This window comes from Plecotus auritus (genome assembly GCF_963455305.1).
Source record: "Plecotus auritus genome assembly, chromosome: 14".
Taxonomy (NCBI): Eukaryota; Metazoa; Chordata; class Mammalia; order Chiroptera; family Vespertilionidae; genus Plecotus; species Plecotus auritus.
Genome location: NC_137780.1, coordinates 18855856 through 18883473, shown reverse-complemented (window position 1 = coordinate 18883473; position 27618 = coordinate 18855856). Strand labels below are relative to the sequence as shown.

At 50.8% G+C, this 27618-nt stretch overlaps 1 pseudogene across 1 annotated transcript; it reads left to right on the top strand.

Moving 5' to 3' along the window:
* Nucleotides 1-24682: 24682 nt before the first annotated feature.
* On the top strand, nucleotides 24683-25589 carry LOC308238796 (prefoldin subunit 3-like; annotated as a pseudogene). Its single transcript has 2 exons — nucleotides 24683-24960; nucleotides 25254-25589. The product of its transcript is annotated as a prefoldin subunit 3-like (transcript).
* Nucleotides 25590-27618: the final 2029 nt, after the last annotated feature.

Sequence of the window (27618 nt, the reverse complement as noted above, 5' to 3'; positions counted from 1 at the left end):
GAGGTCACAAACGCCCAAACTTCCATGGGTCCATGATCTGGAATTTTGGAGATGGTATCTGTTCTCAGGGAAGGGCGTTCCCCATGAATTAAGCAAAACACTGGGATTTAGGGCTCGGGAAACTGGAAGCGAGCCGGGAGGGGCAGGCCTTTACACCTAGTACTGAAAGGCTTTTCAGGGTCTCAACACTGCTTTTTCCCAGATTTCAAAACCTCAGGCAGGACTGTCAGAGTCCCAGGTCATTCTAGTGTGAGGTGCCCGCTTGTTGGGGACCATGCGGGGTCCCTGGCCTCATCGGTGCCCAGGGCGCTTTGAAAGGAGCGCTGGCATCCGCCTGCCTGTAACCATACCCAGCTGGGAAGAGTAAGTGTGTGAGGAGAAGTTCAGCTGGGGCTGGGGCTGTTTCACCCTTAAGCGAACTTCCAGCGAATGGGAAGTCACCCCGATTCTTAGGAGCTCAGTATACAGCCTTGTGGGTCATTTTTCAGGCCAACAAGGGGGGTTAACGGCCGGAAGCGCTCACGTGAACAAAGGTTGGGGCCCTTTTACCAGCTGTTAGTGGTCATATCATCAGTGCAGTTTGGAAAGCTGGACAGCCAGAAGTGCTCGGTGGATCAGTGCTTGGGGTCCGGAGACCAGCAGGAAATGCTGTATTCATTGAAGGGAAAGGGCCACATGGATAGCCAGAAATGCTCAGGTGTTCAAGTGCTTGGGGCCCTGGAGCTGGCCGGAAGTGCTGACGTCATCGCGGGGGAGTGGCTACATGAACAGCCAGAAATGCTCAGGTTGATAAGTGCTTGGGGACAAGGGACCAGCAGGAAGTGCTGACGTCATTCGAGGGAAGGGCCAAGTGGAGAGCCAGAAATGCTCAGGTGGACAAGTGCTTGGGGATCTCCAGCCCGCCAGAAGTGCTGACGTCATCAAGGGCTGGGGCCATCTAGAGAGCCAGGTGAATGCCTTGCAGGAAGGGTCGCTAAAGGTCACAGACGCCCCAACGTTCATGGGTCCATGCTCTGGAATTTTGGAGATGGTATCTGTTCTCAGGGAAGGGCGTTCCCCATGAATTAAGCAAAACACTGGGACTTACGGTTCGGGAAAATGTAAGTGAGCCGGGAGGGGCAGGCCTTTACGCCTAGTAATGAAAGGCTTTTCAGGGTCTGAACACTGCTTTTTCCCAGATTTCAAAACCTCAGGCAGGACTGTCAGAGTCCCAGGTCAGTCCAGTGTGAGGTGCCCGCATGTTGGGGACCATGCGGGGTCCCTGGCCTCATCGATGCCCACGGCGCTTTTAAAGGAGCGCTGGCAGCCGCCTGCCTGTAACCCTACCCAGATGGGAAGAGTAAGTCTGTGAGCAGTAGTTGAGCTGGAGCTGTGGGTGTCAAGCCCTTAAGCAAACTTCCAGCGATTGGGAAGTCACCCCGCTTCTTATGTGCTCAGTTAACAGCCTTGTGGGTCATTGATCAGGCGAACAAGGGGTTAACGGCCGAAAGCGCTCACGTGAACAAAGGTTGGGGCCCTTTTACCAGCTGTTAGTGGTCATATCATCAGTGGAGTTTGGAAAGCTGGACAGCCAGAAGTGCTCAGGAGAATCAGTGCTTGGGGTCCGGAGACCAGAAGAAAATGCTGTCGTCATTGAAGGGAAAGGGCCATGTGGATAGCCAGAATTGCTCAAGTGTTCAAGTGCTTGGGGTCCTGGGGCTGGATGGAAGTGCTGACGTCATGGAGGGGGAGTGGCCACATGAAGAGCCCGAAATGCTCAGGTGAATAAGGGCTTGTGGACAGGGGACCAGCAGGAAGTGCTGACGTCATTGGAGGGAAGGGGCCAAGTGGAGAGCCAGAAATGCTCAGGTGGACAAGTGCTTTAGCTCTCTGGCAGGCCAGACGTGCTGACGTCATCAAGGGGAGGGGCCATGTAGAGAGCCAGGTGAATGCCTTCCAGGAAGTGTCGCTAGAGGTCACAAACGCCCAAACTTCAATGGGTCCATGCTCTGGAATTTTGGACATGGTACCTGTTCTCAGGGAAGGGCGTTCCCCATGAATTAAGCAAAACACTGGCATTTAGGGCTCGGGAAACTGTAAGTGAGCCGGGAGAGGCAGGCCTTTACACCTAGTACTGAAAGGCTTTTCAGGGTCTCAACACTGCTTTTTCCCAGATTTCAAAACCTCAGGCAGGACTGTCAGAGTCCCAGGTCATTCTAGTGTGAGGTGCCCGCTTGTTGGGGACCATGCGGGGTCCCTGGCCTCATCGGTGCCCAGGGCACTTTGAAAGGAGCGCTGGCATCCGCCTGCCTGTAACCATACCCAGCTGGGAAGAGTAAGTGTGTGAGGAGAAGTTCAGCTGGGGCTGGGGCTGTTTCACCCTTAAGCGAACTTCCAGCGAATGGGAAGTCACCCCGATTCTTAGGAGCTCAGTATACAGCCTTGTGGGTCATTTTTCAGGCCAACAAGGGGGGTTAAAGGCCGGAAGCGCTCACCTGAACAAAGGTTGGGGCCCTTTTACCAGCTGTTAGTGGTCATATCATCAGTGGAGTTTGGAAAGCTGGACAGCCAGAAGTGCTCGGTGGATCAGTGCTTGGGGTCCGGAGACCAGCAGGAAATGCTGTATTCATTGAAGGGAAAGGGCCACGTGGATAGCCAGAAATGCTCAGGTGTTCAAGTGCTTGGGGCCCTGGAGCTGGCCGGAAGTGCTGACGTCATCGCGGGGGAGTGGCTACATGAAGAGCCAGAAATGCTCAGGTTGATAAGTGCTTGGGGACAAGGGACCAGCAGGAAGTGCTGATGTAATTCGAGGGAAGGGGCCATGTAGAGAGGCAGGTGAATGCCTTCCTGGGAGTGTCGCTAGAGGTCACAAACACCCAAACTTCCATGGGTCCATGCTCTGGAATTTTGGACATGGTACCTGTTCTCAGGGAAGGGCGTTCCCCATGAATTAAGCAAAACACTGGGATTTAGGGCTCGGGAAACTGTGAGGCGGGAGGGGCAGGCCTTTACACCTAGTACTGAAAGGCTTTTCAGGGTCTCAACACTGCTTTTTCCCAGATTTCAAAACCTCAGGCAGGACTGTCAGAGTCCCAGGTCATTCTAGTGTGAGGTGCCCGCTTGTTGGGGACCATGCGGGGTCCCTGGCCTCATCGATGCCCAGGGCGCTTTTAAAGGAACTCTGGCATCCGCCTGCCTGTAACCCTACCCAGCTGGGAAGAGTAAGTGTGTGAGCAGAAGTTCAGCAGGGACTGTGGGTGTTAGGCCCTTTAGCGAACTTCCAGCGATTGGGAATTCACCCAGCTTCTTAGGAGCTCAGTTTACAGCCTTGTGGGTCATTTTTTAGGTCAACAAGGGGGGTTAACTGCCGAAAGCGCTCACGTGAACAAATGTTGGGGCACTGTGACCAGCTTTGAGTGGTCATATCATCAGTGGAGTTGAGAAAGCTGGACAGCCAGAAGTGCTCAGGTGGATCAGTGCTTGGGGTCCGGAGACCAGCAGGAAATGCTGTCGTCATTGAAGGGAAAGGGCCAAGTGGAGAGCCATAAATGCTCAGGTGGACAAGTGCTTGGGGATCTCCAGCCCGCCAGAAGTGCTGAAGTCATCAAGGGCTGGGGCCATGTAGAGAGCCAGGTGAATGCCTTGCAGGAAGGGTCGCTAGAGGTCACAGACGCCCCAATGTTCATGGGTCCATGCTCTGGAATTTTGGAGATGGTATCTGTTCTCAGGGAAGGGCGTTCCCCATGAATTAAGCAAAACACTGGGATTTAGGGCTCGGGATACTGTAAGTGAGCCGGGAGGGGCAGGCCTTTACACCTAGTAGTGAAAGGCTTTTCAGGGTCTCAACACTGCTTTTTCCCAGATTTCAAAACCTCAGGCAGGACTGTCAGAGTCCCAGGTCATTCTTGTGAGTGCCCGCTTGTTGGGGACCATGCGGTGTCCCTGGCCTCATTGGTGCCCAGGGCGCTTTGAAAGGAGCGCTGGCATCCGCCTGCCTGTAACCATACCCAGCTGGGAAGAGTAAGTGTGTGAGGAGAAGTTCAGCTGGGGCTGGGGCTGTTTCACCCTTAAGCGAACTTCCAGCGAATGGAAAGTCACCCCGATTCTTAGGAGCTCAGTATACAGCCTTGTGTGTCATTTTTCCGACCAACAATGGGTGTTAACGGCCGAAAACGCTCCCGTCAACAAAGTTTGGGGCCCTGTGAACAGCTTTTAGTGGTCATATCATCAGTGGAGTTTGGAAAGCTGGACAGCCAGAAGTGCTCGGTGGATCAGTGCTTGGGTTCCGGAGACCAGCAGGAAATGCTGTTGTCATTGAAGGGAAAGGGCCACGTGGATAGCCAGAAATGCTCAGGTGTTCAAGTGCTTGGGGCCCTGGAGCTGGCTGGAAGTGCTGACGTCATCGCGGGGGAGTGGCTACATGAAGAGCCAGAAATGCTCTGGTTGATAAGTGCTTGGAGACAAGGGACCAGCAGGAAGTGCTGACGTCATTGGAGGGAAGGGGCCAAGTGGAGAGCCAGAAATGCTCAGGTGGACAAGTGCTTTAGCTCTCTGGCAGGCCAGAAGTTCTGACGTCATCAAGGGCTGGGGCCATGTAGAGAGCCAGGTGAATGACTTGCAGGGAGGGTCGCTAGAGGTCACAGACGCCCCAACGTTCATGGGTCCATGCTCTGGAATTTTGGACATGGTACCTGTTCTCAGGGAACGGCGTTCCCCATGAATTAAGCAAAACACTGGGACTTATGGTTCGGGAAAATGTGAGTGAGCCGGGAGGGGCAGGCCTTTACGCCTAGTACTGAAAGGCTTTTCAGGGTCTCAACACTGCTTTTTCCCAGATTTCAAATCCTCAGGCAGGTCTGTCAGAGTCACAGGTCAGTCCAGTGTGAGGTGCCCCTATGTTAGGGACCATGCGGGGTCCCTTGTCTCATCGATGCCCAGGGCGGTTTTAAAGGAACGCTGGTAGTCGCCTGCCTGTAAACCTACCCAGCTGTGAAGAGTAAGTCTGTGAGCAGAAGTTGAGCTGGGGCTGTGGGTGTTAGGCCCTTAAGAGAACTTCCAGCGATTGGGAAGTCACCCCGCTTCTTAGGAGCTCAGTATACAGCTTTGTGGGTCATTTTTCAGGCGAACCATGGGGGTTAAAGGCCAAAAACGCGCACGGGAACAAAGCTTGGGGCCCTGTGAACAGCTTTTAGTGGTCATATCATCAGTGGAGTTTGGAAAGCTGGAGATCCAGAAGTCCTCAGGTGGATCAGTGCTTGGGATCCTGAGACCAGCAGGAAATGCTGTAGTCATTGAAGGGAAAGGGCCACGTGGATAGCCAGAAATGCTCAGGTGTTCAAGTGCTTGGGGCCCTGGGGCTGGCTGGAAGTGCTGAAGTCATCGAGGGGGAGGGGCTACATGAAGAGCCCGAAATGCTCAGGTTTATAAGGGCTTGGGGACAGGAGACCAGCAGGAAGTGCTGACGTCATTCGAGGGAAGGGGCCACGTAGAGAGGCAGGTGAATGCCTTCCTGGGAGTGTCGCTAGAGGTCACAAACGCCCAAACTTCCATGGGTCCATGATCTGGAATTTTGGACATGGTACCTGTTCTCAGGGAAGGGCGTTCCCCATGAATTAAGCAAAACACTGGGATTTAGGGCTCGGGAAACTGTAAGTGAGGCGGGAGGGGCAGGCCTTTACACCTAGTACTGAAAGGCTTTTCAGGGTCTCAACACTGCTTTTTCCCAGATTTTAAAACCTCAGGCAGGACTGTCAGAGTCCCAGGTCAGTCCAGTGTGAGGTGCCCGCATGTTGGGAACCTTGCGTGGTCCCTAGCCTCATCGATGCCCAGGGCGCTTTTAAAGGAGCGCTGGCATCCGCCTGCCCTTAACCCTACCCAGCTGGGAAGAGTAAGCTGTGTGCAGAAGTTGAGCTGGGGCTGTGGGTGTTAGGCCCTTAAGCGAACATCCAGCTATTGGGAAGTCACCCCGCTTCTTAGGAGCTCAGTATACAGCCCTGTGGGTCATTTTTCAGGCGATCAAGGGGGGTTAAGGGCCGAAAACGTGCACGTGAACAAAGGTTGGGGCCCTGTGACCAACTTTTATTGGTCATATCATCAGTGGCATTTGGAAAGCTGGGCAGCCAGAAGTGCTCGGGTGGATCAGTGCTTCCGGTCTGGAGACCAGCTGGAAATGCTGATGTCATTGAATGGAAAGGGCCACGTTGATAGCCAGAAATGTTCAGGTGTTCAAGTGCTCGGGGCCCTGGAGATGGCTGAAAGTGCTGACGTCATCGAGGGGAAGTGGCCACATGAAGAGCCCGAAATGCTCAGGGTGGATAAGGACTTGGGGACCAGGGACCAGCAGGAAGTGCTGACGACATTGGACGCAAGGGGCCACATAGAGAGCCAGAAATGCTCAGGTGTTCAAGTGCTTGGGGCCCTGGGTCTGGCCGGATGTGCTGACGTCATCAAGGGGAAATGGCCACATGAAGAGCCCGAAATGCTCACGTGGATAAGGGCTTGGGGACCAGAGACAAGCAGGAAGTGCTGACGTCATTGGAGGGAAGGGGTCACGTGGAGAGCCATAAATGCTCAATTGGACAAGTGCTTGGTGCTCTTCGGCCAGCCAGAAGTGCTGATGTCATCAAGGGGAGGGGCCATGTAGACAGCCAGGTGAATGAATTTCAGGGAGGGTCGCTAGAGGTTACGAACGCCCCAACTTCCATGGGTCCATGCTCTGGTATTTTGGACATGGTACCTGTTCTCAGGAAAGGGCATTCCCCATGAATTAAGCTAATAAAACAGGGACTTAGGGCTCAGGAAACTGTAAGTTAGCCTGGAGGGGAAGGCCTTTACCCCCAGTACTGAAAGGCTTTTCAGGGTCTCAACACGACCTTTTCCCAGATTTCAAAACCTCAGGCAGGACTGTCAGAGCACCAGGTCAGTCCAGTCTGAGGTGCCCGCATGTTGGGGACCATGCGAGGTATCTGGCCTCATCGACGCCCAGGGAGGTTTTAAAGGAGCGTTGGCAACCGCCTGCCTGTCTGTGAGCAGTAGTTGAGCTGGAGCTGTGGGTGTCAAGCCCTTAAGCGAACTTCCAGCGATTGGGAAGTCACCTCGCTTCTTAGGAGCTCTGTAGACAGCCTTGAGGGTCATTGGACAGGCGAACAAGGGGGGTTAACGGCCGAAAACGCTCACGTGAACAAAGGTTGGGGCCCTGTGACCAGCTTTTACTGGTCATATCATCAGTGGATTTTGGAAAGCTCGACAGCCAGAAGTGCTCAGGTGGATCAGTGCTTGGGATGCGCAGACCAGCAGGAAATGCTGTCGTCATTGAAGGGAAAGGGCCATGTGGATAGCCAGAAATGCTCAGGTGTTCAAGTGCTTGGGGCCCTGGGGCTGGTTGGAAGTGCTGACGTCATCGAGGGGGAGTGGCTACATGAAGAGCCCGAAATGCTCAGGTTGATAAGGGCTTTGGGACAAGGGACCAGCAGGAAGTGTTGACGTCATTCTAGGGAAGGGGCCAAGTGGAGAGCCATAAATGCTCAGGTGGACAAGTGCTTGGGGATTTCCGGTCCGCCAGAAGTGCTGACATCATCAAGGGCTGGGACCCTGTAGAGAGCCAGGTGAATGCCTTGCAGGGAGGGTCGCTAGAGGTCACAGACGCCCCAACTTCCATGGGTCCATGCTCTGGAATTTTGGACATAGTACCTGTTTTCAGAAAAGGACGTTCCCAATGAATTAAGCAAAGCACTCAAACTTAGGGCTCGGGAGAGTGTAAGTGAGCCGGGAGATGTAGGCCATTACGCCAAGTACTGAAAGGCTTTTCAGGGTCTCAACACTGCTTCTGCCCAGATTTCAACAACTCAGGCAGGTCTGTCAGAGTCCCAGGTCAGTCCAGTGTGAGGTGCCCGCATGTTGGAGACCATGCAGGGTCCCTGGCCTCATCCACGCCCAGAGAGGTTTTAAAGGAGCGCTGGCAGCCGCCTGCCTGTAACCCAACCCATCTGGGAAGAGTAAGTCTGTGAGCAGAAGTTGAATTGGGGCTGTGTGTGTTAGGCCCTTAAGGGAACTTGCAGAGATTGGGAAGTCACCCCGATTCTTAGGAGCTCAGTAGACAGCCTTTTGGGTCATTGGTCCGGCGAACAAGGGGGGGTTAACGCCGAAAACGCTCACGTGAACCAATGTTGGGGCCCTGTGACCAGCTTTTAGTGGTCATATCATCAGTGGAGTTTGGAAAGCTGGACAGCCAGAAGTACACAGGTGGATCAGTGCTTGGGGTCCGAAGACCAGCAGGAAATGCTGACATCCTTGAAGGGAAAGGGCCACGTGGATAGCCAGAAATGCTCAGGTGTTCAAGTGCTTGGGGCCCTTAGGCTGGCCGGAAGTGCTGATGTCATCAAGGGGAGGGGCCATGTAGAGAGCCAGGTGAATGCATTCCAGGGAGGGTCGATAGAGGTCACAAACGCCTGAAATTCCATGGGTCCATGCTCTGGTATTTTGGACATGTACCTGTTCTCAGGGAAGGGCGTTCCCCATGAATTAAGCAAAAAACAGGGACTTAGGGCTCTGGATACTCTAAGTGAGCCTGGAGGGGCAGGCATTTACGCTCAGTACTGAAAGGCTTTTCAGGGTCTCAACACTGCCTTTCCCAGATTTCAAAAACTCAGGCAGGACTGTCAGAGTCCCAGGTCAGTCCAGTATGAGGTGCCCTCATGTTGGGGACCATGCAGAGTCGGTGGCCTCATCGACACCCAGGGAGGTTTTAAAGAAGCGCTGGCAGCCGCCTGCCTGTAACTCTACCCTGCTGGGAAGAGTAAGTCTGTGAGCAGAAGTTGAGCTGGGGCTGTGGGTGTTAGGCCCTTAAGCAAATTTCCAGAGATTGGGAAGTCGCCTCGCTTTTTTGGAGCTCAGTATACAGCCTTGTGGGTCATTTTTCAGGCGAACAAGGGGGGTTAACGGCGGAAACCGCTCATGTAAACAAAGGTTGCGGCCCTGTGATCAGGTTTTAGTCGTCATATAATCAGTGGAGTTTGGAAAGCTGGACAGACAGAAGTGCTCAGGTGGATCAGTGCTTGGGTCCGGAGACCAGCAGAAAATGCTGACGTCATTGAAGGAAAGGGCCTCGTGGATAGCCAGAAATGCTCAGGTGTTCAAGTGCTTGGGGCCCTGGGGCTGGCTGGAAGTGCTGTCGTCATCGAGGGGGAGTGGCTATATGAAGTGCCCGAAATGCTCAGGTGGATAAGGGCTTGGGGACTGGGGTCCAGCACAAAGTGCTGACAACATTGGAGGGAAGGGGCCATGTGGAGAGCCAGAAATGCTCAGGTGGACAAGTGCTTGGCTCTCTGAGGCCGGCCAGAAGTGCTGACGTCATCAAGGGGCGGGGCCATGTAGAGAGCCAGGTGAATGCATTCCAGGGAGGGTCTCTAAAGGTCACAAACGCCCCAACTTCCATGGGTCCATGCTCTGGAATTTCGGACATGGTACCTGTTCTCAGGGAAGGGCGTTCCCCATGAATTTAGCAAAAAACTGGGACTTAGGGCTCGGGAAACTGTAAGTAAGCCTGGAGGGGCTTGCCTTTACGCCCAGTACTGAAAGGCTTTTCTGGGTCTCAAAACTGCCTTTTCCCAGATTTCAAAACCTCAGGCAGGACTGTCAGAGTCCCAGGTCAGTCCAGTGTGAGGTGCCCACATATTGGGGACCATGCGGGGTCCCTGGCTTCATCGACGCCCAGGGAGGTTTTATATGAGCTCTGGCAGCCACCTGTCTCTAACCCTACCCAGCTGGGAGGAGTAAGTCTGTGAGCAGAAGTTGAGCTGGGGCTGTGGGTTTTAGGCCCTTAAGTGAACTTCCAGAGATTGGGAAGTCACCCCGCTTCTTAGGAGCTCAGTAGACAGCCTTGTGGGTCATTCGTCAGGCGAACAAGGAGGGTTAACGGCCGAAAACGCTCACGTGAACAAAGGTTGGGGCCCTGTGACCAGCTTTAAGTGGTCATATTATCAGTGGAATTTGGAAAGCTGGACAGCCAGAAGTGCTCAGGTGGATAAGGGCTCGGGCCCCAGGGACCAGGAGGAATTGCTGACGTTATTAATAGGAGGGGCTACGTGGACGGCCATAAGTGCTTATGGTGGAAAGGGTTTTGGGCTGGTTGGTCGCCCGGCGGAAGTGCTTATATATCTAGGGGAAGGGGCCACATGAAGAGCCCGAAATGCTCAAGTGGATAAGGGCTGGGGGCCCTGGGACCTGCTGCAAGTACTGCCTTCATCAAGGGGAGGGGCACCCTGGAAAGCCAGAAGTGCTGAGCAAGCCTAGTGGTTGTTTTTGGCCCAGTGGACAGCTTGAAGTTCACAGGTAGACCAGGGCTTGCTCCCAAGTCACCAGCTTGAAGTGGTCAAGTGTAAAAGCTAATAGAGCCAGGTAAATGCATTGGATGGATGGTCTCAAGAGGTCACAAACGCCCCAACTTCCGTTGGTCCATGCTCTGGAATTCTTGGAGATCATACCTGTTCTCAGGGAAGGGCGTTCCCCATGAATTAAGCAAATAGCTGGCCTTGTCGAGAGCCAGGTGAATGCATTCAAGGGAGGGTCGCTAGAGGTCACAACCCCCCCACACCCCCCCACCCCCCGGCAGGCGCAAGATATCCGCGCGCCTCCCTCGGGCTCTCTCTCTCTCTCTCTCTCTCTCTCTCTCTCCCTACCTCCCTCCCTCCAGGGAGGACATAACAAAAACATTTTTGCAGCCCGGGATCTAAAACCTAAACGAGGCAGAGACACCGGTTCATAAAACCATACGGGTTTGGTTTGTTTTGTTTTGTTTTTTAATAAGTTGTAAATTTTTATTTTATTTTATAATTTTATTGATTTTTTTTTTTACAGAGAGGAAGGGACAGGGATAGAGACTTAGAAACATCGATGAGAGAGAAACATCAATCAGCTGCCTCCTGCACACCCCTAAAATCAATAACAAATCAATTTGGCCTTTGACCGGTGGCTCAGTTGGCTAGAGCGTCGTCCCTTATGCCACTGGTTGTGGGTTCAGTCCCCAATCAGGGCACATACAGGAAGCAACAGAGCCCTGGCCGATGTGGCTCAGTTGGTTGAGCGTCATCTCGCGCATTGAAAGGTCACCGATTCCTTTGCAGGTCGGGGCACATGTCCAGGTTTCGGGTTCAATCCCCAGCTGGGGTGCATATTGGAGGCAACCGATAGGTGTTTCTCTCTCTCTCTCTCTCTCTCTCTCTCTCTCCCTCCCTCCCTCCCTAAAATCAATAACACGCGTGTGCGCGCGCGCGCGCACACACACACACACACACACACACACACACACACATATATATTTGTTGTTGTTAATCCTCACCTGAGGATATTTTTCCATTGATTTTTTGGTAGAGTGGAAGAGACAGGGAAAGACAGAGAGAAACATCAATGTGAGAGAAACATGTCGATTGTTTGCCTCTGACCAGGGCCAGGCCCCGAGGAGCCTGCCGCCAAGGTCCATGACCTTGGCCGGAATCAGACGTGGGACCCTTTGGTCCACAGGCTGGCCAAAAACATAAATATATATTTTATATATATTTAAAAGCTACCGACGAATGAATAAACTAGTGGAACAGCATCTCTCTCTCTCCCCCCTCTCTCCCTTCCACTCTCTCTTTTTTGCCCCCGTTATAGAAAACCAAAGAAGAACAAAGCAATACTTAGAGAGATGGAGTTACTTTTATTACGCGCGTGTCCAGAGGAAAATGTCTCTCAAATTCTGGGCCCCAACATGCATGAATTTTCCCTATTTATATGTTTTTACCTTCTTTGTCTCCCAAATATGGGGTGTTTCTGGCCCCTTTTACAAGTTCTTAAAGAGCCCGTATGTGCTGGGGCCTTGAGACCTCAACCAGAGGCCTGGGCCTGGCGCCAGCACTGATAACCTTGTCTGGGGAAGGTTTAATGGCCTCTCTGAAGTGAGAGTAGTGTTAGCAAGCAAGAATTTACAGAAGCCAAATAGCAGGGTTAAACTTTCAAACAGCAGTTTTTATATAAGATGGATGCTTCACCCCCACTCTCTCTTTAAAAAAACCAAACAGAAAACTAACCCTAGCTAGTTTGGCTCAGTGGATAGAGCGTCAGCCTGCAGAACAAAGGGTCACAGGTTCCATTCCGGTCAAGGGCACATGCCCGGGATTCGGGCTCGATCCCCAGTAGCGGGGGTGTGCAGGAGGCAGCCGAGCCATGATTCTCTCGCATCATTGAAGTTTCAGTCTCTCTCTCTCCCTCTCCCTTCCTCTCTGAAATCAATGACAATATATTTTTAAAAAACACATCAAGCCCTAGCCGGTCTGGCTCAGTGGATAAAGGGTCGTCGGCATGCGGACTGAAGGGTCCCGGGGTCAATTCTGGCCAAGGGCACGTGCCCGCGTTGCAGGCTCGATCCCCAGTAGGGGGTGTGCAAGAGGCAGCTGATTAATGATTCTCTCTCATCGTTGATGTTTCTATCTCTCTCTACCTCTCCCTTCCTCTCTGAAATCAATAAAGAAATACATTTTTAAAAAAATACATCAGGAATCAGTGTAGAATAGTATTTGACACCACTTGGAATTCACTTCTAAATGGCTGGAAACTACATGAAAGTGGTTGAAAGCGCTTCAGAATCACTGATCAACATCAGAAAACAGTGGAGAACAGCGTGTGACCAAACTTGGGAATCACTGCTAAAGTGCAGTCAGTACTCTGTACAACGGTCTTGGAAACCACTTGAAATTCATTTCCAAATGGCAGGGAACAGTGCAAAAGTGTTTGAAAACACTTGGAAATCACTGGTAGCGTTCAAAGATGGCAGAAAGGAAAATGTCACCGAGGCCAGAATCTTATCTCCACCTTCTTAGGGTTTGTGGAGCGAGCAGGCCTGACACACGGCGGGGTGTGTGCGTGTGTGTGTGTGTGTGTGTGTGTGTGTGTATGTGTGTGTGTGTAGACAGAGAGAGAGAGAGAGAGAGCGCAAAAATGAGGCCCGTGTGCAGTCATCGTCGTCTCTCCCACCCGTTGGAGTCTTTTACTTGCCATCTGGCCACTTTGGAATACTGTCTCTGGCTCGCCTGAGCTGCGGCGTAGTGGCGTGAGGAAGGAAAGGAGAAGATCGGGTTGGTCCAGGCACGGAATTGTGCCAGAGGCCAGGAAGGGAGACAGGAGTCAGTCACTAAGCAAAAGAGAGTGGCCCCCAAGGTATTTCTAAGACAGTGAGCGACTCTGGCAAGGGCATGCTGTAGAAAGAGAGAAGCTGGAGTTGTGTTTGTTGGCTGGGTGCTTGCAGGGGATGGGGAAGACCTGGGGTCCGCTTGCTCCTTTGTTTATGTCTTGTCTTGTCTTTTCTTTTCTTTCTTTCTTTTTTTTTGAACACAGGTGAAGAACTCTTCGCGTGGAAGTATTTTCTGATGCAAGAAAGCCTCTGGCAGGACAGGACACGGGGGTATGCGGGCAAGGCCAGTCCATTGACCAGAAAATCCAAAGGATCTGTAGGGGCTCTGACTAGCAGCACCCTTCCTTTAAGAAACAGGAAGGCAGGGCAGTTTAGCTCGGGTACCCCTTCTCCCCGCCCCCCCACCACCACCACCACCAACACCGCCACCGCCACCGCCACCGCCACCGCCGCCGCCGCCGCAGGGCGGACCAGTGGCACCTGAGTGGCAACTCCAGAGGTTTCCAGAATGAACTGAGTTCCAGGAGCCAGCAAGCAGCAAGGAAAAGACGATATAAAAACGGCCGCCCGCCCTGACCGGTTTGGCTCAGTGGATGGAGCGTCGGCCTGCGGACAGAAGGGTCCCAGGTTCGATTCCGGTCAAGGGCATGTACCTTGGTTGCGGGCACATCCCCGGTAGGGAGTGTGCAGGAGGAAGCTGATCGATGTTTCTCTCTCATCGATGTTTCTGACTCTCTATCCCTCCCCCTTCCTCTCTGTAAAAAATCAATAAAATATATTTAAAAAAATAAAAATAAAAAAACGGCCGCCAGGTGGCGCCCGAAAACCAGCGAGGACGTCAGCGGGCAGGCTCCTGGGCCTCGGACCCTCCTGGGCGGGCGCCCCCGCCACCCGCTATGGAGGGGGGGGGGGTGACACAGGACGGAGAGGAGGTACCCAGAGCACTCTTCGCGGCCGGGGACCCTGAAAACCTAAACCCCGGGGGACTCTGAAAGCCTAAACGTGGCGAGTATTCACAGGGCAACAAACGAGGAATCATTTTCTCTTTTCGTGTCCTTTCACTTTCTTTCTGTTCCGTTTCTTTTCTTTTTTGGAATTGAATTTATGGGGGGAGACATCGGTTAATAAAGTGGCACAGGCTTTGCAATGGAACACAATAGGATAAAATGAAACGTGTAAATACAGAAGAAGCTTTGAAGCTTTGCACTGTGGATGAAAAGGCTAACCTGACCCACTCCGGGAGGCCTGTGTGGCAGCCTGGCCTGGCCTTGCAAACTCAAGACACCTAAAGTGACCACCCAGGCTGTTCTGAAATTAAATATATATATATATATATATATATATATATATATATATATATATATATATATATTTAAAGTAAAAAGCAGTTCATAGTGGGTAGTCACGCCCTAGGCCCGGTATCTTCCCTGAGAGAGAGCAACTTTGAACTTCCTGGTAGCTGAGCCTATTGTCTTTCCATGCCTCTAGGATCCCATTTCTTTGGACTAGTCTAGTGAAGGTTAAGGTAACTAGACACTTCCCTTTTTCCCAGTGCCCTCGGGGCACAGCCCAGGGTCCCTCCCAGGGCAGAGACCACAAATTCCCTCACTGTTACTGTAGTATATATATATATATATTTTTTTTTTTAAACACATTCCATTGATTTTTTACAGAGAGGAGGGGAGAGGGATAGAGAGCTAGAAACATCAATCAGCTGCCTCCTGCACACCCCCCACCGGGGACGCGTCCCCAAACAAGGTACATGCCCTTGACCGGAATAGAACCCGGGACCCCCGAGTCCGCAGGCGTACGCTCTATCCACTGAGCCAAACCAGTTAGGGCTGTAGTATATTTTTTAAAAAGCTAGGGACAAATGAATAAACAAGTGGAACAACAACTCTTGCTCTCTCTCTCTCTCTCCCTCCCTCCCCCCCTTCCCTCCCTCTCCCTATCCCTCCTCCTCTCCCTCTCCTTCTCCCTTCTGCTCTCTCTTCAAACAAACAAACCAACAAATGACCCTAGCCGGTTTGGCTCAGTGGATAGAGCGTCAGCTGGCGGACCGAGGGTCCCGGGTTGGATCGCTTTCTCCCTCTCCCTTCCTCTCTAAAGTCAATAAAGATATACAAGAAAAAACAACAACACAAATGTATTATTCCACCTCAATGTAGTAAAAAGTATACTTGTACAAGGTTTTGTATTTCGTGTTATTAAAACAGTGAAATGAAAACGGAGGTGGGGTGGGGGCGATGGGGAGGATAGAAGGGAGGGGTTGCCCTTAGCCACTTCAAAATGGCGGTTGCCTAGTCACTGGAGCTAAAATGGCGGCTGCCTAAAATCTCTTCTTTTTTCTTTTTTTCTTTTTGTGATATATATTTTTATTGATTTCAGAATCAATCAGGAAGGGAGAGGGAGAGATAGAAACATCCAGGATGAGAGAGAATCCTGGATCGGCTGCCTCTTCCACGCCCTCTACTGGGGATCGAGCCCGCAACCCAGGCAGGCGCCCTTGACCGGAATCGAACCCGGGACCTTAAGGTCCGCAGGCTGACGTTGGTCGGCTCTACCCACTGACTGAGCCAAACCGGCCAGGGCCACACCTACTTCTTTTACTTAGGTGGGTGCAGGATAGATAGTTAACAGGCAACAATACACATGATAACAATGACAATGAAGGAATCTATGGTCTCTGTCCTGGCGCCTCACCGATGATGTTTCTGTCTCTCTCTTCCTCTCCCTTCCTCTCAGCAATCAATGAAAATGTACTAAATTAAAAAAAAAAAAAAAAAAAAAGAATGAATAAAACAAAGTGAAAAACAGCCATTCTACCGGAGCATTGTCCCAACCCCTTGAGATTCTGCTTCCCGGCAAGTGTGGAGAGTTTGGCTCAAGTAAACTCATAAAAGTTCTCTACGGGTTTGAATGTTTTCGCGTGAACACAACGTGTACACCTGCTGGTTTCTGATGGCGAGACAACAGAATCAGTCCATGAGGTCTGCCTTTGAAACTGTAGAGGAGTCTGTTTTTGCTGTCAAAAGCCAGGTCACCCTTAGAAAGAGTGTAGGAAAACCTAAGTGGGATTTACAAAGAGGAAACAGAATCGAACATAGGGATGCTCTGAGGACTGTGAGAGGGTATCTTCCCCTCTCCTCACTCATACTGCTTTCGGAAAAAAATGGAAATGAACCTAAGAGGTGAAGAAGGTACTGAAGCTCTTGGAGAGACCGGGGCCCGCTGTAAAGCGGACGATGGAGAGGTCTGGCCAGTTCCTGGCACCACGGGGTCGCGTGCTACCCTGCCTGCAGCTAGACCCGTTTTCCTATTCCCAGGGAAGTGAATGGAGAATGAGGCCTTCTCAGATCCATGTGTCTTTTTCCATACACGTGAGCCCTTATGTACGACTCTCAGAAATGACCCTCCTCCTCAGCTCGAGGCTCCCTGCAAACCAGATCGCTCTGTAATGGCTGCAGAGCCTCAGAGAAAAACTTGTTCAGATAGAAAGACACATCTCCAGAACGGGCAAATGGACTCGTTAGCCCATTGCCAACCCTCGCCAGTGCTCGAGGAATTAAAACAGCACTGTCCCCCTTTGACGACGCGGTCGGTACAGGGTCGGAGGTGTGTGGCTCCAGAATATCAAAGCGCAACACATCCTCTTACCGCCTCAACGCTCCCGATGCTGGGTTGAGGAGAGACAGAGAGAGAGAGAGAGACAGAGAGACAGAGAGACAGAGAGAGAGAGGCGATTGTGGAAAAGCACCTAATTGGGGGGGGGGGGGGGGACGCGGAGGAGAAGAGCAGCTGGTCTCAGCTACAGCGGGGGAACCAGCGTTCACTAAGAAATTTCACTGCCAGAACCTGTCATCCCGGCTCTTCTTCTGACCTGTTCCGATTGTTAGAAATGAGGTGAGCCCTTCCAAACCAGGGGTCATGGCAGAACACAAAGCACTCAAGTAAACTCATAAAAGAGGTCAGATTATGATATTGCTGTGGCCGCTTCGGCTCAGCAAGCAGACATAGCGTCGGCCTGCAGGAGGGTGCACGGTCCGCTAGAATTTATGCCTGACGCACACGTGATTTGTCCCTCACTCTGGATCGGAAGAGCTTAGGCTCACATTCTTTTTTTTTTTTTAATGATATATGTTTATTGATTTCAGATAGAAAGGGAGAGGGAGAGAGAGACAGAAACATCCATGATGAGAGAGAGAATCATGGATCGGCTGCCTCTTGCACACTCCCTACTGGGGATCGAGCCCACAACCGGGCATGTGCCCTTGACCGAAATCGAACCCGGGACCCTGCCATCCGCAGGCCGACGTCGGCTCTATTCTATCCACTGAGCCAAACCGGTTAGGGCTAGGCTCACATTCTTGAGCGATTGCCTAATTGAAAGGATTAAAGGGAAGATGGCAGTGGCTAGAGATGGCTATGGCTTAGGAGAACTCGCTTCAGGGAAGGGAGATGGCGGTGGCTCCACCTGGGGATTCCTGAGGCCGTGTTTTTGGAAGATGTGGATTCTTACATGAAACAGCCTGGGGATGAGACTGCGGAGACAGTGCTAAAGAAGTTGGAGGAACAGGACCATAAGTATAAGTTTATGGAACTCAACCTTGCTCAGAAGAGAAGTAGGCAGCTAAAGGGTCAGATTCCTGAAATTACGCAGACTGTAGAAAATCTGAACTACGTGCAGAAGAAGAAGGAAGGAGGAGGAGGAGGAGGAGGAGGAGGAGGAGGAGTCGTCATCGTCCACCAATTCAATGGAGGCCAGATTCTTTTTTTTTTTTTTTAATATATTTTATTGATATTTCACAGAGAGGAAGGGAGAGGGATAGAGAGTTAGAAACATCGATGAGAGAGAAACATCAATCAGCTGCCTCCTGCACACCCCTAAAATCAATAACAAATCAATTTGGCCTTTGACCGGTGGCTCAGTTGGCTAGAGCGTCGTCCCTTATGCCACTGGTTGTGGGTTCAGTCCCCAATCAGGGCACATACAGGAAGCAACAGAGCCCTGGCCGATGTGGCTCAGTTGGTTGAGCGTCATCTCGCGCATTGAAAGGTCACCGATTCCTTTGCAGGTCGGGGCACATGTCCAGGTTTCGGGTTCAATCCCCAGCTGGGGTGCATATTGGAGGCAACCGATAGGTGTTTCTCTCTCTCTCTCTCTCTCTCTCTCTCTCTCCCTCCCTCCCTCCCTAAAATCAATAACACGCGTGTGCGCGCGCGCGCGCACACACACACACACACACACACACACACACACACACACATATATATTTGTTGTTGTTAATCCTCACCTGAGGATATTTTTCCATTGATTTTTTGGTAGAGTGGAAGAGACAGGGAAAGACAGAGAGAAACATCAATGTGAGAGAAACATGTCGATTGTTTGCCTCTGACCAGGGCCAGGCCCCGAGGAGCCTGCCGCCAAGGTCCATGACCTTGGCCGGAATCAGACGTGGGACCCTTTGGTCCACAGGCTGGCCAAAAACATAAATATATATTTTATATATATTTAAAAGCTACCGACGAATGAATAAACTAGTGGAACAGCATCTCTCTCTCTCCCCCCTCTCTCCCTTCCACTCTCTCTTTTTTGCCCCCGTTATAGAAAACCAAAGAAGAACAAAGCAATACTTAGAGAGATGGAGTTACTTTTATTACGCGCGTGTCCAGAGGAAAATGTCTCTCAAATTCTGGGCCCCAACATGCATGAATTTTCCCTATTTATATGTTTTTACCTTCTTTGTCTCCCAAATATGGGGTGTTTCTGGCCCCTTTTACAAGTTCTTAAAGAGCCCGTATGTGCTGGGGCCTTGAGACCTCAACCAGAGGCCTGGGCCTGGCGCCAGCACTGATAACCTTGTCTGGGGAAGGTTTAATGGCCTCTCTGAAGTGAGAGTAGTGTTAGCAAGCAAGAATTTACAGAAGCCAAATAGCAGGGTTAAACTTTCAAACAGCAGTTTTTATATAAGATGGATGCTTCACCCCCACTCTCTCTTTAAAAAAACCAAACAGAAAACTAACCCTAGCTAGTTTGGCTCAGTGGATAGAGCGTCAGCCTGCAGAACAAAGGGTCACAGGTTCCATTCCGGTCAAGGGCACATGCCCGGGATTCGGGCTCGATCCCCAGTAGCGGGGGTGTGCAGGAGGCAGCCGAGCCATGATTCTCTCGCATCATTGAAGTTTCAGTCTCTCTCTCTCCCTCTCCCTTCCTCTCTGAAATCAATGAAAATATATTTTTAAAAAACACATCAAGCCCTAGCCGGTCTGGCTCAGTGGATAAAGGGTCGTCGGCATGCGGACTGAAGGGTCCCGGGGTCAATTCTGGCCAAGGGCACGTGCCCGCGTTGCAGGCTCGATCCCCAGTAGGGGGTGTGCAAGAGGCAGCTGATTAATGATTCTCTCTCATCGTTGATGTTTCTATCTCTCTCTACCTCTCCCTTCCTCTCTGAAATCAATAAAGAAATACATTTTTAAAAAAATACATCAGGAATCAGTGTAGAATAGTATTTGACACCACTTGGAATTCACTTCTAAATGGCTGGAAACTACATGAAAGTGGTTGAAAGCGCTTCAGAATCACTGATCAACATCAGAAAACAGTGGAGAACAGCGTGTGACCAAACTTGGGAATCACTGCTAAAGTGCAGTCAGTACTCTGTACAACGGTCTTGGAAACCACTTGAAATTCATTTCCAAATGGCAGGGAACAGTGCAAAAGTGTTTGAAAACACTTGGAAATCACTGGTAGCGTTCAAAGATGGCAGAAAGGAAAATGTCACCGAGGCCAGAATCTTATCTCCACCTTCTTAGGGTTTGTGGAGCGAGCAGGCCTGACACACGGCGGGGTGTGTGCGTGTGTGTGTGTGTGTGTGTGTGTGTGTATGTGTGTGTGTGTAGACAGAGAGAGAGAGAGAGAGAGCGCAAAAATGAGGCCCGTGTGCAGTCATCGTCGTCTCTCCCACCCGTTGGAGTCTTTTACTTGCCATCTGGCCACTTTGGAATACTGTCTCTGGCTCGCCTGAGCTGCGGCGTAGTGGCGTGAGGAAGGAAAGGAGAAGATCGGGTTGGTCCAGGCACGGAATTGTGCCAGAGGCCAGGAAGGGAGACAGGAGTCAGTCACTAAGCAAAAGAGAGTGGCCCCCAAGGTATTTCTAAGACAGTGAGCGACTCTGGCAAGGGCATGCTGTAGAAAGAGAGAAGCTGGAGTTGTGTTTGTTGGCTGGGTGCTTGCAGGGGATGGGGAAGACCTGGGGTCCGCTTGCTCCTTTGTTTATGTCTTGTCTTGTCTTTTCTTTTCTTTCTTTCTTTTTTTTTGAACACAGGTGAAGAACTCTTCGCGTGGAAGTATTTTCTGATGCAAGAAAGCCTCTGGCAGGACAGGACACGGGGGTATGCGGGCAAGGCCAGTCCATTGACCAGAAAATCCAAAGGATCTGTAGGGGCTCTGACTAGCAGCACCCTTCCTTTAAGAAACAGGAAGGCAGGGCAGTTTAGCTCGGGTACCCCTTCTCCCCGCCCCCCCACCACCACCACCACCAACACCGCCACCGCCACCGCCACCGCCACCGCCGCCGCCGCCGCAGGGCGGACCAGTGGCACCTGAGTGGCAACTCCAGAGGTTTCCAGAATGAACTGAGTTCCAGGAGCCAGCAAGCAGCAAGGAAAAGACGATATAAAAACGGCCGCCCGCCCTGACCGGTTTGGCTCAGTGGATGGAGCGTCGGCCTGCGGACAGAAGGGTCCCAGGTTCGATTCCGGTCAAGGGCATGTACCTTGGTTGCGGGCACATCCCCGGTAGGGAGTGTGCAGGAGGAAGCTGATCGATGTTTCTCTCTCATCGATGTTTCTGACTCTCTATCCCTCCCCCTTCCTCTCTGTAAAAAATCAATAAAATATATTTAAAAAAATAAAAATAAAAAAACGGCCGCCAGGTGGCGCCCGAAAACCAGCGAGGACGTCAGCGGGCAGGCTCCTGGGCCTCGGACCCTCCTGGGCGGGCGCCCCCGCCACCCGCTATGGAGGGGGGGGGGGTGACACAGGACGGAGAGGAGGTACCCAGAGCACTCTTCGCGGCCGGGGACCCTGAAAACCTAAACCCCGGGGGACTCTGAAAGCCTAAACGTGGCGAGTATTCACAGGGCAACAAACGAGGAATCATTTTCTCTTTTCGTGTCCTTTCACTTTCTTTCTGTTCCGTTTCTTTTCTTTTTTGGAATTGAATTTATGGGGGGAGACATCGGTTAATAAAGTGGCACAGGCTTTGCAATGGAACACAATAGGATAAAATGAAACGTGTAAATACAGAAGAAGCTTTGAAGCTTTGCACTGTGGATGAAAAGGCTAACCTGACCCACTCCGGGAGGCCTGTGTGGCAGCCTGGCCTGGCCTTGCAAACTCAAGACACCTAAAGTGACCACCCAGGCTGTTCTGAAATTAAATATATATATATATATATATATATATATATATATATATATATATATATATATATATATATATATATTTAAAGTAAAAAGCAGTTCATAGTGGGTAGTCACGCCCTAGGCCCGGTATCTTCCCTGAGAGAGAGCAACTTTGAACTTCCTGGTAGCTGAGCCTATTGTCTTTCCATGCCTCTAGGATCCCATTTCTTTGGACTAGTCTAGTGAAGGTTAAGGTAACTAGACACTTCCCTTTTTCCCAGTGCCCTCGGGGCACAGCCCAGGGTCCCTCCCAGGGCAGAGACCACAAATTCCCTCACTGTTACTGTAGTATATATATATATATATTTTTTTTTTTAAACACATTCCATTGATTTTTTACAGAGAGGAGGGGAGAGGGATAGAGAGCTAGAAACATCAATCAGCTGCCTCCTGCACACCCCCCACCGGGGACGCGTCCCCAAACAAGGTACATGCCCTTGACCGGAATAGAACCCGGGACCCCCGAGTCCGCAGGCGTACGCTCTATCCACTGAGCCAAACCAGTTAGGGCTGTAGTATATTTTTTAAAAAGCTAGGGACAAATGAATAAACAAGTGGAACAACAACTCTTGCTCTCTCTCTCTCTCTCCCTCCCTCCCCCCCTTCCCTCCCTCTCCCTATCCCTCCTCCTCTCCCTCTCCTTCTCCCTTCTGCTCTCTCTTCAAACAAACAAACCAACAAATGACCCTAGCCGGTTTGGCTCAGTGGATAGAGCGTCAGCTGGCGGACCGAGGGTCCCGGGTTGGATCGCTTTCTCCCTCTCCCTTCCTCTCTAAAGTCAATAAAGATATACAAGAAAAAACAACAACACAAATGTATTATTCCACCTCAATGTAGTAAAAAGTATACTTGTACAAGGTTTTGTATTTCGTGTTATTAAAACAGTGAAATGAAAACGGAGGTGGGGTGGGGGCGATGGGGAGGATAGAAGGGAGGGGTTGCCCTTAGCCACTTCAAAATGGCGGTTGCCTAGTCACTGGAGCTAAAATGGCGGCTGCCTAAAATCTCTTCTTTTTTCTTTTTTTCTTTTTGTGATATATATTTTTATTGATTTCAGAATCAATCAGGAAGGGAGAGGGAGAGATAGAAACATCCAGGATGAGAGAGAATCCTGGATCGGCTGCCTCTTCCACGCCCTCTACTGGGGATCGAGCCCGCAACCCAGGCAGGCGCCCTTGACCGGAATCGAACCCGGGACCTTAAGGTCCGCAGGCTGACGTTGGTCGGCTCTACCCACTGACTGAGCCAAACCGGCCAGGGCCACACCTACTTCTTTTACTTAGGTGGGTGCAGGATAGATAGTTAACAGGCAACAATACACATGATAACAATGACAATGAAGGAATCTATGGTCTCTGTCCTGGCGCCTCACCGATGATGTTTCTGTCTCTCTCTTCCTCTCCCTTCCTCTCAGCAATCAATGAAAATGTACTAAATTAAAAAAAAAAAAAAAAAAAAAAGAATGAATAAAACAAAGTGAAAAACAGCCATTCTACCGGAGCATTGTCCCAACCCCTTGAGATTCTGCTTCCCGGCAAGTGTGGAGAGTTTGGCTCAAGTAAACTCATAAAAGTTCTCTACGGGTTTGAATGTTTTCGCGTGAACACAACGTGTACACCTGCTGGTTTCTGATGGCGAGACAACAGAATCAGTCCATGAGGTCTGCCTTTGAAACTGTAGAGGAGTCTGTTTTTGCTGTCAAAAGCCAGGTCACCCTTAGAAAGAGTGTAGGAAAACCTAAGTGGGATTTACAAAGAGGAAACAGAATCGAACATAGGGATGCTCTGAGGACTGTGAGAGGGTATCTTCCCCTCTCCTCACTCATACTGCTTTCGGAAAAAAATGGAAATGAACCTAAGAGGTGAAGAAGGTACTGAAGCTCTTGGAGAGACCGGGGCCCGCTGTAAAGCGGACGATGGAGAGGTCTGGCCAGTTCCTGGCACCACGGGGTCGCGTGCTACCCTGCCTGCAGCTAGACCCGTTTTCCTATTCCCAGGGAAGTGAATGGAGAATGAGGCCTTCTCAGATCCATGTGTCTTTTTCCATACACGTGAGCCCTTATGTACGACTCTCAGAAATGACCCTCCTCCTCAGCTCGAGGCTCCCTGCAAACCAGATCGCTCTGTAATGGCTGCAGAGCCTCAGAGAAAAACTTGTTCAGATAGAAAGACACATCTCCAGAACGGGCAAATGGACTCGTTAGCCCATTGCCAACCCTCGCCAGTGCTCGAGGAATTAAAACAGCACTGTCCCCCTTTGACGACGCGGTCGGTACAGGGTCGGAGGTGTGTGGCTCCAGAATATCAAAGCGCAACACATCCTCTTACCGCCTCAACGCTCCCGATGCTGGGTTGAGGAGAGACAGAGAGAGAGAGAGAGACAGAGAGACAGAGAGACAGAGAGAGAGAGGCGATTGTGGAAAAGCACCTAATTGGGGGGGGGGGGGGGGACGCGGAGGAGAAGAGCAGCTGGTCTCAGCTACAGCGGGGGAACCAGCGTTCACTAAGAAATTTCACTGCCAGAACCTGTCATCCCGGCTCTTCTTCTGACCTGTTCCGATTGTTAGAAATGAGGTGAGCCCTTCCAAACCAGGGGTCATGGCAGAACACAAAGCACTCAAGTAAACTCATAAAAGAGGTCAGATTATGATATTGCTGTGGCCGCTTCGGCTCAGCAAGCAGACATAGCGTCGGCCTGCAGGAGGGTGCACGGTCCGCTAGAATTTATGCCTGACGCACACGTGATTTGTCCCTCACTCTGGATCGGAAGAGCTTAGGCTCACATTCTTTTTTTTTTTTTAATGATATATGTTTATTGATTTCAGATAGAAAGGGAGAGGGAGAGAGAGACAGAAACATCCATGATGAGAGAGAGAATCATGGATCGGCTGCCTCTTGCACACTCCCTACTGGGGATCGAGCCCACAACCGGGCATGTGCCCTTGACCGAAATCGAACCCGGGACCCTGCCATCCGCAGGCCGACGTCGGCTCTATTCTATCCACTGAGCCAAACCGGTTAGGGCTAGGCTCACATTCTTGAGCGATTGCCTAATTGAAAGGATTAAAGGGAAGATGGCAGTGGCTAGAGATGGCTATGGCTTAGGAGAACTCGCTTCAGGGAAGGGAGATGGCGGTGGCTCCACCTGGGGATTCCTGAGGCCGTGTTTTTGGAAGATGTGGATTCTTACATGAAACAGCCTGGGGATGAGACTGCGGAGACAGTGCTAAAGAAGTTGGAGGAACAGGACCATAAGTATAAGTTTATGGAACTCAACCTTGCTCAGAAGAGAAGTAGGCAGCTAAAGGGTCAGATTCCTGAAATTACGCAGACTGTAGAAAATCTGAACTACGTGCAGAAGAAGAAGGAAGGAGGAGGAGGAGGAGGAGGAGGAGGAGGAGGAGGAGGAGGAGGAGGAGTCGTCATCGTCCACCAATTCAATGGAGGCCAGATTCTTTTTTTTTTTTTTTTAATATATTTTATTGATATTTCACAGAGAGGAAGGGAGAGGGATAGAGAGTTAGAAACATCGATGAGAGAGAAACATCGATCAGCTGCCTCTTGCACACCTCCCACTGAGGATGTGCCCGCAACCAAGGTACATGCCCTTGACCGGAATCGAACCCGGGACCTTTCAGTCCGCAGGCCGACGCTCTATCCACTGAGCCAAACTGGTTTCGGCTGGAGGCCAGATTCTTACTGGCAGATAACCTGTCCGGCCAAGCTCCAGGTCCTCCTACCGACAGAGCGTGTCTGTGGTTAGGGCGGTTCATGAATGTAATGCTTGAGTATGATCTTGATGAACCTCAGGCATCGTTGGAAAAGAATTCAACCGCTGCCACAAAGGATCTGGATTCTCTCGAGGAAGACCTTGACTTTCGTCGAGATCCATTGACTGCCACTCAAGTCAATATGGCCACCGTTTATCACGGGGACGTAAAAAGAAGGAACAAAGATGATTCTGCCAAGAAGAAAGCATAATTCTGGCAATGAAATTTTTCATTGTGGTTCATTTTTCCAAACATGGTCTTTTAAATATTCCAGAGTTTATTCTTACAGGTTGACATTAGTATGAATGTGTGTGTGTGTGTGTGTGTGTGTGTGTGTGTGTGTGTGTTTAACGAGTAAGAATAAGTGATCATTAAAACTTTAAAAAGATATAAACACCAACACCATTTTATGTAGTTATGAAAACAAAATAATTTCCAAATATTTAATGGAATTAGCAGCATTATTTATTCACTTATTTATTTATTTTGCATTTACGACATAGTAAAGAGTACTGTCATCATTTCTTGTTGGTTTATTGTAAGAGCAGTCTTCACTGAAACGGCTGAAAACGGATGTGTGCTGTGGAGGCTGAATTCCGGACACTTAAGCACAGTTTACTTTTTCTTTATTATATGACGAGAGGCCCGGTGCACAAAAATCGTCCATGGGTTGGGGGTGTGTGTGGGGTGTGTGTGTGTCCCTCAGCCCAGCCTGGGCCCCCTCTCGCAATCCGGGACCCCTAGGGTAGGGTCCCTAGGCCTGGCCGGTGATCTGATCTGTGATCAGGGCCTGTCGTCGGGGCTTTCCTTTCCCCGGCTGCCTGCAGCTGGCCCCGCCACCGCCCCTGCCACTGCTTGCCGCTGCGCAGCACCACCACCCACCACCCACCACCACCACCACCACCACGGGTCACCTTCCTCTGAAGGGCAACAGGCATGGGGTGCGATCACTTGGCTGGCCTGGGCCTCCCTCTGCGGGGCGATCGCTGGCCGGCCCGGAACACCCTCCACAGCATCCCGGCCGGTGGCCTGGGCCTCCCTCCATCTGTGGGGTGATGGCAGGCCGCGTCCGCGTCCCCGCCCCGCCCCGCCCCCCCCCCCCCCCCCACACACACACACAGCAATCCCACCGCAACTGCCTTGGCTGGCCTGGCGCCAGTGCGTGTCGTAGCATGATCGTTCCGCTGTTTGGCCGATCTGGTCTACTGAGCATAGTATGCCTTTATTACTATTATTATTGTTGTTGTTGTTGTTGTTATTATTTGATGATGGTACTCTGACTTAAATATTTTCAGATTTGCTTTTCTTCAGTACGTGTGGGGCTTTGTGTTGCCGTTGTTTATTACACCGTTCTGTACTTTACAGGAAACTGTCATTTGCCTTCTTAGGTTTTAAGAGGACCGTGAAGACAACACACTTTCCTGTCCTCTGTCAGTGCACAGTGTCTTTGCAATGTCAACATACGGGAGATTTCAGCCAACGTGAAATAACAAAATCAGCCACTCAAAACTGTCGGCTAAGGTGATTTTGTATTTCTTTGTAGTTCTCCAAAGCAGCTGAAGAGAAATATTAAGATTAAAAACAACAGTTGAAATGACTTGTGTTTTTAAAATTTTACTCACGTTAAAACCTTATATGAATAGTAGTGGACGATACAGATTATGATAAAAAAGACAGATTAGGATATTGCCGTGGCCGCTTCGGCTCAGCGGACAGAGCGTCGGCCTGCGAACTGAAAGGTCCCGGGTTTGATCCCGGTCAAGGGCACAGGCCCGGGTGGTGGGCTCGATCCCCAGTGGGGGACTTGCAGGAGGCAGCCGATCCATGATTCTCTCGAATCGTGGATGTTTCTCTCCTCTCTCCTTCCCTCCCTCTCTCCCTCTTCCTTCCTCTCTGAAATCAATAAAGACATATTAAAAAGAAAACAACAACAACAACAACAACAACAACAACGCAAAGGTATTATTCCACCTCCACGTAGTAAAAAGCATACTTGTACAATGTTTTGTGTTTGTATTTTATGTTATTGAAACGGGGAAGTTAAAACGGGGGAGGGCAGGGGCGGCGGGGAGGAGGATAAAAGGGAGGGATTGACCTTTGCCTTTTCAAAATTGCGGCTGCCAAATCCCTGGAGCTAAAATGGTGGCTGCCTAAACTCCCTTCTTCCTTTTTTTTTTTTTTTTTGTTAAATGTATTTTATTGATATTTCACAGAGAGGAAGGGAGAGGGATAGAGAGCTA